Source organism: Cetorhinus maximus, chromosome 17 (assembly GCF_964194155.1).
Source record: "Cetorhinus maximus chromosome 17, sCetMax3.hap1.1, whole genome shotgun sequence".
NCBI classification, from domain to species: Eukaryota; Metazoa; Chordata; class Chondrichthyes; order Lamniformes; family Cetorhinidae; genus Cetorhinus; species Cetorhinus maximus.
The window spans coordinates 94,061,257-94,073,449 of record NC_135895.1 but is presented as its reverse complement, the minus strand read 5'-3'; the positions used below and the strand labels follow the sequence as shown (position 1 = coordinate 94,073,449).

Here is a 12,193-nt window from a genome sequence, read left to right as displayed (position 1 = left end):
TTCTTGACCAATTAAGCCACCCAAAGACACTTCCAAGCCAATTTTGTATTGCACTGCTGACAGCAAGATACAATTTGCTTTGCACAAACTTCCATTTCAGAGATCTAAGTAACAGAAAACACCCAAGCAGCTTGCAACTGGGTTTGGACTCTGACCATTGCATCTCTATTCAAACTCACCCGACGTGTTCATTCCTGCTTATGAGAATGACTCCATTGCACAATATTCTGTTGCATAATGTTTATCTTCAGTCAGGAGAACACTCTGTTACATGATAAATGGAATCCAGTAAAAATATAATTTTGTGTCTCAAAGTGCTTGCCTCTTCTCCCTTTATTATGAAATGCAGCCATCACATGGTTTTATTCCTAATCATGGCACAATGTTTATCTGAGTCAGAACACACTCTGTTGCAAGTCAAATGGAATCTAGCAAAATAATTATTTTTGTTCGGATGTCCCTTTCAACACAATCAAAATTATTTTGAAGCTTAACATTCCCTGAAACTTTGCCCATACATCCAGCTGCAAGTGACATTTTGATTAATGCCATTTGCCCTCGTGATCTATCACTCAGGAGTCCATCAATGTCATTTAGAAATAGGCAGGCTTCACTGTTTGGTGTGCTAGAAGTGTTTGCTCTATTTTAAAATATGCTTTTTTTTCTGCAACATCAGTTATCGTAAAGCCCAAAATACTTCAACCTGTAAAGAGCTACTCCAATCACAGGCTTCCTCAGTTCTCTGAATTTGTCCTTTAATTACATTTTCTTTTAAAGAGGAATTACCATCAATGCTTGTTGACTGTAAGACACCCCAGCCAGCAAAAACCAGGTGGGTGGGCAGTTATAACTGGCCAGGTTACATACTCGCTGAAAACCATCATTCTGAACCTTAACCTCATTGCGCAGGCAGCAAAGACACCTATAAAATCTTATACTGTGAGGCCGCTGCAGCTCACATAATGGAAACTTTGGCTGGCTAATTGTTCCTGATGTCATTGCACCAAGTTTGCCACAAGTCCTATTGTTTATTGGAACAGATAAGGCAGATGAGGTGGCAGCAACTGCTTTGGTGTATGGGTGCAATTCATAACTGGGTGATATCTTCTGCTTCCTTTCATAAATTTATCTAGAATATAGTTTATCGCGTCGGGCTCAGGCTGTCGCTCAGTTGATGGCACTGCCTTGTGTCTCCCTCGCAGGAAGTTTGGTTAAACTTGAGTAGACCGATTGCAAGTAGGAATGCTGAATTGACCTAGCAGTACCTGGGATTGCAGAGGTAAGCATCAATCAGGGTTGCCAATCCTGGTTGCCATCCAGAAAATTTTGGCCTACTACAGTTGAATAGCCAACTTATAGCCACTATTTAGGTTCACACATTTAAAGCACTAGAAGGCAACAATCACCTGCACCCAGGAGTCAATACCCTTGGTGAGATAAGAGGGAGGGAAAATGTTTTTCTTTTAGTTTTTTAAATGTTTCAGTCATGATCTGGATTTAATTAAATCTAAAACTATTTTCAACTCCATTTTTTTATTTTAACATGGGATGATGTATCTGCATCTTATATATGCTGGAAGTAGCAAGTTCTGGTTAATAAATAGCTCATGTTGTCTACAGTATTCATTGTAAGGTGGACCGATCTCATTTCAACTGTTAGAGAGGGCTATAAAATGGCATTGAATGAAGAACTCCAAATTATTGGAATGCTGCAGATAACAAAAGGTTACCTCTAGTCAAAGAATACTTATATCCAAGCACCTCACAGGCGAACTGAAGATATCACTATTTTTGCAACCTGTGGCTCAGTAGGCAGCAATACTTGCCTTTGAGTCAGAAGGTTGTGAGTTCAAGTTCCACTCCAGAGGCTTGAATTCAAAACTAGGCTGACACTCCAATGCACTACTGAAGGATTGCTCCCCTGTCAGAGGCACCATCTTCCAGGTGAGATGTTAAACCGCATTCCTTTCTGCCCTCTCAGATATAAGGTTCACATCACTGTTCAAAGAAGAGTAGGGGAGTTCTCTCCAATGTCTTAGCCAATATATATACCTCAATCAACATCAGTTAAACAGATTATCTGCTCATTATCACATTGCTGTTTGTGAGAGCCTGCTCCATGTAAAATGACAGCCTTGTATCCTACATTACATCAGTGACTACACTTCAAAAATACTTCATTGACTGTAAAGAACTTTTGGATGTCCTGAGGTTGTGAAAGGTGCTATAAAAAATGTGCTGCTTTTTTATTGCTTTGACAGACTACAGTGAGTGTGAATCACCTACCTAAATGGATTGATCTGAATATTTCACATTGCATTTTCTGAATATTCTTCAGCACACAACCACCCTTTACTAGTGGCACTGTACTTTCTTAAACATCACTTTTGCCAAAACTATACAAGCAGATTCTGAACTCTCCTCCACAATATTGAGTAATTGTACAAGTAGATCGGTGAGCAGATTGTTAGACAGTTTTTGCCACTTATTTTTCAGTTATGCTTTTCCTTCTAGCTTCACAATTTTTTTGCATTGTTGCTGTTGAGAGATTTCTTAATTGGGTTTCTGATAATAAATTTGGGCGGTGATATTCCTCTTTAATGTAATAGGTCAGAACAATAAAACAACCTGGAAATAAAAAGCTGGCATCACTAAAAGTGGTCATGAAGCTATCAGGCTGTCAGAAAAACCCGACTGATTTATTAATGCCCCCAAGGAAACCTGTGTTCTCATCTAGTCTAGATCATATGTGTCTCCAATCCCATACCAGTAACGGTTGACTCTTAACTGCCTTCTGGAGTGGCCTGGCAAAGTGGTATGGGTAATAAATGCCAGCCCTGCCAGTAACTCCCTCATCCTAAGAAGCAATCTGAAAAAAAATATAGCAGTTTAGAACCAGATTTGTACTTCAGAGAGCAGACTGTATTAGCGTGCGAAGAGTAAATTGGATTCTGATGAAATTTGTTCTATTTGAACTTTCCCAGGAAATGAGTTGAGGAAAGATACTCAGTCAACTCAGTAGTTTTTACACTGCATTTTATGGGGGGAAAGGGAGGTCTGATTCCTGCTGAAATCAAACTTTTTTTGCCACTATAAACGACATGGGCCATAATTTTTGAATTGGCAGCAGTATAGGCCAGACTTGCTGGAGGAGTCAGTCGCTGCCAGTGTGGAGCCAGGCACCTGTGGAAGGTCTTTTAATATTAAAATAATAATGGATTAGTAACCTGAGCCCTAACGGGAAGCCCTGCGCATTCCACCCCCTTCTATGCAACTTTTCTCTGCTTAACTGCCACCCGAATCTGCACCAGCACCATCATGTTCAGAAGGAAGGGAAAAAAAGATGCAATGTGTTTTCTAATGAAGGACCGAGAGCTGTTAACCAGGAAGGTTCAACTCCAGGGGTAAAACGTTTAGCTTGGCTGGCGCGCCCGACCTGACTGAGCCTAAAATGACGCGCAATGACATCAGGCGAACGCCCTGACGTCATCGCACACTCGCGCGATATTTCGGTCGGCGGGCGCGCGCCGGAGTCGGCACCACATCCACTGACAATTAAAAAGCCTGTTAAGGCCATTAAGTAATCAATTAACTTGAATTTTTCGCTGCCCGTCCAACCTTACGGTCGGCAGGCAGGCAAAAAGGCCAAGCGGCCTTTGCACTTTTTAGGAAACCTCATCCATTTGCGGGATGAGGTTTCCAAAAGCAAATAAAAATAAAATAAAAGTTTTAAAACTTAATCAACAACATGCCCCTGCTCATGTGACAGAGTCGCATGCAGGTACCTGTTTCATTACATTTTTATTTTCTTTATTTTTTTATATACAACACTTCATCTCCCTGAGGCAGCTTTGTGCCTCAGGGAGATTATGAAGCACGCATGCGCCAAGGTCGCATTCCCCCTGCTTGCACTCCCCGCAACCCCCTGCCTGCGCTGGTAGTGCTAAGCGCTGCTGCTCGCGTTTTGCGCTGGGCGGGTCTTAATTGGCCCGCCAGTGTGAAATTGCCTTCCGGCCCCGATCGCGGTCAACTTCCTGACCGCCCCTGCCGAGCCCACCCGACAAGGGTGAAATTCTGCCCCATTGAACTAGTTATATCTCTATTCAGGGAGCAGTAGGAAAGTTATAATTGACCCCACGGTCTGTCGGACTTGGGGTTGGGTGGCGATGGGGATCAGGGTAGGGAGTTAGGGGTGGAATCTGCTTAGGGTTGCCAAACCTAAATGCAGCAAATATGTTTGCCTGGACATTAGGCAGGCACAGAATTGACCTTGTCTGTGATAAGCCCAGTACCTGAATAACATGCCAGCACATAACTATTGAGGCCTGTGTGATTAGCATTACTTGTTATTGAAAAGGACCAGGGGAATGAAGAAATCAGAGAACATTTTAAAGTTCAATTTATGTAAACGGGAGGGTTGGTAACCAGAAGACACAGATTTAAGCTAATGGGTAAAGAAAAAACAGGTGGAGATGAGAAGAAATGTATTTACACAGCGGGTTGTTGTGATCTGGAATGAAAAGGTTACATTTCCTGAGCTATGGGGAAAGAGTAGGGGAATTGGGACTAATTGGATCTCTCTGTCAATGAGTTGACACAGGCACGATGGGCCAAAGATTCTACAAATATCAGTGGAAATTTTATGAGCCTTACTTGCTAGTGGACAAGGAATCTTTCCGCCACGTTGGTCAGAATATTGTGGGCATTGCATATCTGAATTTTCAATTTGTGCTGCACATGGGAAAGTTTCCCAATTGCATTGCAAACTTCTAAAAGCGCCCCGAGTGTGCCTGTATGCTGATTTACACATGCACGCAATGCGCAATCACAAACATTGCAGCATGTACTTCATTGGAAAGTTATAAACTGTGTTTTTTTATTCGTTCAAGGGATGTGGGCATCACTGGCTGGGCCAGCATTTATTGCCCATCCCTAACTGCCCTTGAAAGCCAGCCGGCTGAATGCAGCGAGAAGGGATAAAGAAAGAAAGACTGAAAGCCAGACTCCTAGTTTAGATGAAACTGCTCGCTTATGTATCTTAATAAACCCAACTACTTAACTCAGACAATGACGTGACTTCACTGTTTGTAACTAACTTTCATGTGTGTATTTGATTATTCTAATTGGCTGCATTTAGTGACACCACCCACTATAATTAACAAGATGTGGTATTGGCTCTTCTCGGAAGTGGCAGGCCAATAATTACCCAACAATTTGCTGGAATGTGTGATGTGATTCAGTCAAGCTGTAGACTCGGAGGCCTGAAGTTTCACTCCCGGTTTGGAAACACAGAGTTTGCATACCCGGGAGAAAGTGCCCCAGCAGGTTAGATTTTTGGTCCAGTGATGGGTCAGGGAGGGGGTTGGGTTGCAAGTCATCATGGCAGGCGACCCCGGAATGTGTGCAGAGGCTGCCGAGTGTGGAGGTGGGCTGGGCGAAAGGCCTGCCTCGATGCACTGGCACTGTGTCGGTGTTTTTTAAAAGAACAATAAAACATGAAACAGATCTCCAGCCTCCATCCCTCAAAACCCTTCACCCCCATGCACTCCCCATGCCCCATCCATGCCAACCCATGCCACCTCATGCTCTCAGCTATCCCCACGGCCCTTCATACCCGCCATACCACCTCATGTCCCCACACCATCCCCCACGGCCCTCCATGCCAGCCGCAATAATGGGAAACTGTGAAATCAGTATTGCAGCACTAATCCAGTAATGACAACCCTCAAGCTTATGTCAACAGAGTGAAATAATGAGCATTCGTTTCTTTTTCAACACTGCAGAGTATTTTTTCAAATATTTAAATGTCAGGAGTTTTTTTGATGCCTTGACAGCTGGACAGTTCCCTTTGACAGCTCCTTTTGTCAACTCCTTTTGACAATGCTCTTGATAGTCCCAATGAGCTTGACTGTACTTTTTACACACATTCATGATTATTTTTAATAATTCCAAAGGGTAGCTTACTTCTCTCAAAGGACACCTGACTTACCCAAAAGTATCCCAGGACCATGTCCAAGAGGGTACCCTACCCATCTGAGCAACTTCACAAAGTTTAGACCTGCACCTACTAATCAGCACACGACGCATTTGCTCTCCTGGCTAACGAAAATTGGGCCTGATTGGAGGCAAGTGTTATTTTATATAGGCAGCTGTCTCCATGAACTGTGCAATTTGGAACCCACCCAGATTTCCCCCATGGCTCCCCACCCCCGACTCCCTGAAACTGCTGGTCATGGCCATATTCAGGGGAGGGACCTCCAGACTTCTGCCTCCAGATCCATTTCTGTAATAGCATAGAGGCTCTCCATCATTGCAAAAATTTAGGCCACAGTGTTTGACTGAAGTTCTCTGCGATTCTGTTCAATATGTAATTTGTCATTGTCATAGGCTACTGTATTCAGATAGGCACAGCATTAACATTCCCAAAATCAGACAACACACAGCTTTAACACTCTCAGTTCAGACAACACACAGCATTAGCACTCCCAGCTCAGACAACACACAGTGTTAATACTCCCAAATTCAAACAACTCACAGCACGAACACTCCCCAGTTCAAATAACACACAGCACTAATACTCTCCATGTGATAATATTGGAGGTGGTGATGTGCAGTGCTTATAAGTGAAACCAATATTGTATGTGTGCAGAGGATGATGTCATTGAGTTTAGCAAGAGCCAGAGGTTCCCATACTATCACCAATCACTTTGTCAAACTAAAGGACTGAATTATACAGGGGGCCATGGTCCCTGCATCCCAATATATACATCTTGGTGTATAAATATGTAAAAAGCATAGGAGTCTGAGCTGAGTCTTGCAGAACCCCACTGGAAACAGCTTTCCAGTCACAAAAACACTTGTCGACCTTTGCTTCCTGCTACTGAGTCAATTTTGGACCCAACTTTGCCCACCTCTCATTTCATTCGCCTTTACTTTTCTGACAAATCTGCCATGTGTGGCCTTGTCAAAAACCTTGTTAAAATCCAGGTAGGCTACATCAAGCATGCTACCCACATTGACCCTCCTTGTTACCTCCTCAAAAAATTGAATTAAGTTAGACAGACACAACCTTCCCTTAACAAATCCATTAACAGGAGGGAGTGATAAGGAGTAGGATGATAACTGTCTCATTTGGAAAGTGTTGCCATGTTCGTAGTTTGGAAAAATGTTCTTTTCTGCAGAATACAAAAGCTGTTTGTTACTTTTTTTTAATCATATGGGGCTAGATTTTTGCGGAGGCAGGGAGATTCTGCAAACCTCTAAAAATGGCAGCCAGGACCCAATTCCGGGATTCCTGACCACATTCTTGGGGTTTCCAATTTTAACCGGGGCCTTTTAAGGGTGCAGACTGGTTTGGGTGGCGAGCCAGCACCCTGCATTCCTGGCCTTGCCAGCCTCTTTGCGGGGATTGGCATGTCTTTGTCCCTTGTAAGTTTCATGGAATCGGGCCAGCTTTTCATAGTTGTGGCTCATGGTACCTCAGAGGCATCGTGAACCATAGTCTGTGTGAGGGAACCTTTTGAAAGGTAAGTTCAAAATGTCCTCCTGACTGCCCACCCCCTGTGGCTCCTCATGCCCCCCATGCCAAGGTATGGCCCACAACAACAACTATGGCACCTCACACCCCCATGCCTTGGTATGCCCACTAACCACCCACTATGACCCCTTTATGCCCCTCATGCCAAGCTAAGGCATTTCCATATCCGTTCACCGATTGAACACTATGTAGAACCAATGAACCTAATGGTGACAGTAGATGTGTAAAAAAAAAAAGCTTTAAAAAACAATCGTTCATTGATAACTTGCCACTTTTTTAAAGAAAATATCCCTTTTACTACAGGCCAATAAAATGGAAGTTGGGCGGGGGGTATTTGGGTGGGGGCATATCTTGGCATGGGAGGTATGAGGGACCATAGTGGGTGAGTGAGGGGCATAATGTGTCACAGTTGGACTTTAGGGAGCGTGTGGAGAGTGTGAGGGGTGAGGGCTGGATGGCTTTTGCTGTTTCTATTATAACTGGGATAAAGTCCCACAGCCTTTTAAACAGCCCACCTCCACACCTGACAGCCCCTGTTGCTGCCTCCAAACTCTTCCCCGGATTGGCTTGCCTGACCCCAGCCTGCACACACCACTCCCCCACCTCCCCAGCACAATGAAAATCTGGTCTTTGCGGGCACTTGCTCCCAAGGCGAGTGGGCCAAGCCAGGAAATTTCCTGACTCCTGCTACCTGCCTCGAGGATGAAAATCCAGCCCACCTTGTTTAAATATATAAATTGAGATGTTATCTTATTGATATTCAATAAAAATCTTTTGAAGCTATAGGCATCATCGAACCTTACAGTGCAGAAGGAGGCCATTCAGCGCATCATGTTTGGCTCTTTGAAAGACCAATCCTATTAGTCCCTAATCTCCTGTTCTTTTCCCATAACCATGCACATGTTTCCTTTTCTGTTCTGGTGGTGTGTATAAATGAAGTTTAATCCTATCCTCCCTTCTGGGTATTGCCATGAATTTAAATCTGATATTAAAAGAAGAATTTGCATTTATATTAGAAGGTTGATGTACTGCAGCTAAAAGATGCACAATGCAGTATCTTGATGCCTATCTTTACTCTTACATACAGATCATTGTTTGTCAACACTGACATCTACCAGATCATGAGTCAGCGTATCTAATCGTTTGATTAAAAGGTCATTCAACTTTGTGGATGGAATGTGTGCCAGAATGTGTCCACAAAGACACAAAAGTAGACTTTAGGCTGAAAGAGAACGTCAGTCAAAAATAACCAGAAGTAATGCAAGGCTGTCCTGAAGTGTAGGGGGAGACTCTTTGGCCTCTCATCCGGTATAAACAGAATGATAACACCCTAAAACTCACAGGGCAGATCTTATCACTTCATTCCCGTTCTTGCCGTTGCCAAGGCTGTGGCCATTCTTGCCGGGTTCCCCAGAGTCGGCATCCAAGTAGCTGCCCGAAGCAAGCACGTGGCCGATTTCAGTATTTAAACTGGGATCCGACGATATCAACGTGAACCTGCTGCCATTTCAGGGCTCAAATGGGCGGAGCTGCCATGTTGCACACTGCCCCCAGTTTGAGTTGGCGGTCTAACCAAAGAGTTCTGAGGCAGAGGATTCAGGTGAGGATTTTGATGGGCTAGGCTACAGAGAAAGGTTGATGGGTGTGCAGTACAAATTGCTTGGCAAATTGGGAGCTCTGCCAGGAAAATTGTAGTGAATGTCAAAGAGCATGTAGGAAGCTGGCACCAAGTTGGCACTCAGTTTTGCACAGAGCTTAGAACTGATCCTTGGCAGCCTGGAATTGGTGTCCAGCTCCAACAACACATATATGGACCCGGCCATAATGCAATGTCAGACAGCTGATGTCTCAGATTTCATTCCAGCGCAAGCAGAAGCCACCCAACATCTCAATGCTGCAATGGAAACTCAGACTAAAGCAAGCTTAGACTGCCAGAATCATGGCTGTACATACCAGTGTTCAAAGGGTCTTGCAGAGTCCCACAGCAGCCCAGCAATCCGCACCCTGCCCGCCCCCCAGTAGATTATCAGGGTTAACAGGATCCAAGCTTGGTGGTGAAGCCAAAACTAAGAATTAGAGATTTTCTTTATTGATAGAGTTGTTGACTTGTTCAGTCTCACAGGTCTCCTCTCACACAAACCAGTGTCCCAGCTATCCCCAATTTGTACTCTTTTGAGTCAATCGATGATAATTTCCCTGGTCACCATTACTGAGATTAGCTTTTAATTCCAGATTTATTAAGTGAGTTTAAATTCCATTAGCTGCCATGCCGGGATCCCCAATTTATATGCTCTTTTGAGAAAAGCAATGATCAGTAAAATAATTAACAATTAAGAGGGGTGACAGCCCCTGATGAGGCACTGTAACAAAAATAAAACTTTGAAAGGAAACTTTTAACTAATTAAATTAAAATGATGTTCCTGGGACTGATCCTCTATTTATATATGCTCAAAGACAATTAACGCCCGTCACCTGTTTCTCTTAACTTTAACAATGTAATTGACAAGACATTAAATAAGATTGCTGAGGTGTTGCCTCAGGAGTGTGGTCGTGGCTTCCTTGGAGCATGAACCTGCTGTCCGCTCTCACTGTGATAGCATTTGTCCTCTCATCACTGCCAATCTGCCAATGCACTTGCTATTATCTGTCAGCCAGACTGCTACTGCTGATGCTTAAGATGGCAGAGTCTGAACCCAAGCCTCTTAACCCCCTTAGAGCTGCTTGACATGGCCCTCCAAGGCCACCTGCAGTCTCTCCTTCTGTAAAGCAGCAGCCTTCTACCAGTCTTGCTGTAGCCACTGGTGTGGTTCTGTGTTGGAGCACTAGGACAGGCAGTAAGGGAATGCAGAAGAGTGAATAATTTATTTTTGGATGCAAAGTAGCATTGATTTCATTTATACATTTTGTTTGGAATGTGTATTTTGTGTTGTCTTTCAATTTTGCATTGTGGCCAATGATGGTTAGTGACAGAGGGAAGATAAGGAGTGTTTGACTGTTGATGAACTTGGAATTGGACTTGTAGTTACTGGTACCACATCTGAATTAGTTCTTCACATACAGCCAGGGAGAAAGGGATTGTTTAGGTTGCTGCCTTGCTTTCTCATCCTCTTCCTGCTACTCTGCATGCTCCTGCTCCTCAGCTCCTTGCCCGATAGGTGATGACAAAGCCTGGGCCTGCATATTGGCAACATTGTGCAGCATGCAGAATACCATCATGAATCTTGAGACCTGCTCAGCCAAGGACTAAAGGCCTTCCCCAGAGTGTTCCAAGCAGCAGAATTGTTGTTTCAGTATGCCAACGGTTTGCTCTATCACATTTCTTGTGGCAGCATGGCTCTCATTGTATGCATGCTGTATATGTATGGTGGTTTACAAATCAAATTTATCGGCCATGTCATCAGTGGCTATTTTGTGTCGTCCATTAGCCACCCTTTAGTTTGCCCACAAGGTTGAAATACATCTGGCAGAGTGGACTGCCACAGAATGAAGGCATCATGCCTGCTGCCAGCATACTTGGTATAGACCGGCGTGATTTGCTATGGTGACACTGCAGCTAGGTGGTGAGGGAGTGGAAACCCTTTTGGTTCCAGTATATGGCTGAACTGGCATGCGGTGCCCACAACATACAGTCAATGGTACCCTGCACATGGGGAATCCTGGCAAAGTCTTGTGGTCATTCTCTTTGGCAAGAGGGAATGAATTGAAATGATCTCACTTGTATCGAGAGACTTGTGACCTCCCTTATGCAGCAGCCACAGGCCCCTTCCCACTCACTGGCAAAGCAGTTCTGACCCTGCCCTGAAGTTGGAGTTGTGGTGGCAGCAGTTGGCAGATTCCAGTGAGGAGGTCCTTACTGAAGTGCAGACATCTGACCTGCTGTTCCTCATTGAGGTTCAGGTAGCAGAATTGCTCTCTTAACACCCTGGGTGGAGATGGCCTCCTACTGAAAGTCCTCCTTCCCACCCTCCTTCCTCTTCCAGTAGCTTGTCCTTCTCTATATGCCCCCTTTGCCTTCTTCAAGTCATGCTTTATTCTAAGAGGAAAGCCAGCGATTGGACCATGGCAGAGAGTAACTGCTTTGTGCGGAAGCCTTGAAGTCGGCAAAAGATACGACAGCGCCTGCCAGACCGCTCCATGTAGATTTTTCAAACTTGACGCAATTAGGAAAAGCACCAAGAGTGCAGAGAATTATAGCAATAGCCAGAAGAAATCAATCAATAACTAATCTGTAGTAGTTGTTGATCTCTTTAAATAGCATTGGTAGGGGGGTCCTTACTGCAGTTTAACACAACTCAGTTGTGTAAGGTTAAGAGAGGGCTATGGCAGGAGTGTCATATGCTGACTGATGTCACGATCTGTCTGCTTTGCATACCTCTGGCAGGCTAATGCCTTTAACAAGATGGCATCCGACACAGTTGTGTCAAAAGTGTGCGCACAACACTGCATGTGCAATTTTGGAAACATAAAGGCACTATAGCACCAAGAAAAAAGATTCCATCAAGTCCAATTTCCAACCATTTGTGCTTCCAAGTTACACACATGTGAACTATCAGAAAGCAGTCCATACCAGCAGGGATTCTGGAGTGTTTGTGTTTCCCAGACCAACAGGATCCTTTCAAATAAAAAAAAAGACCAGTAGGTCCAAAGGGTCCATCC

The 12,193-nt window shown here is 44.1% G+C and overlaps 1 protein-coding gene across 1 annotated transcript in view; it reads left to right on the top strand.

Annotated features, from left to right (window-relative positions):
• The window catches only part of ddr2a (discoidin domain receptor tyrosine kinase 2a), a 173,691-nt gene that overhangs the window by 37,889 nt on the left and 123,609 nt on the right, over positions 1 to 12,193 (top strand). The window lies entirely within an intron of this gene.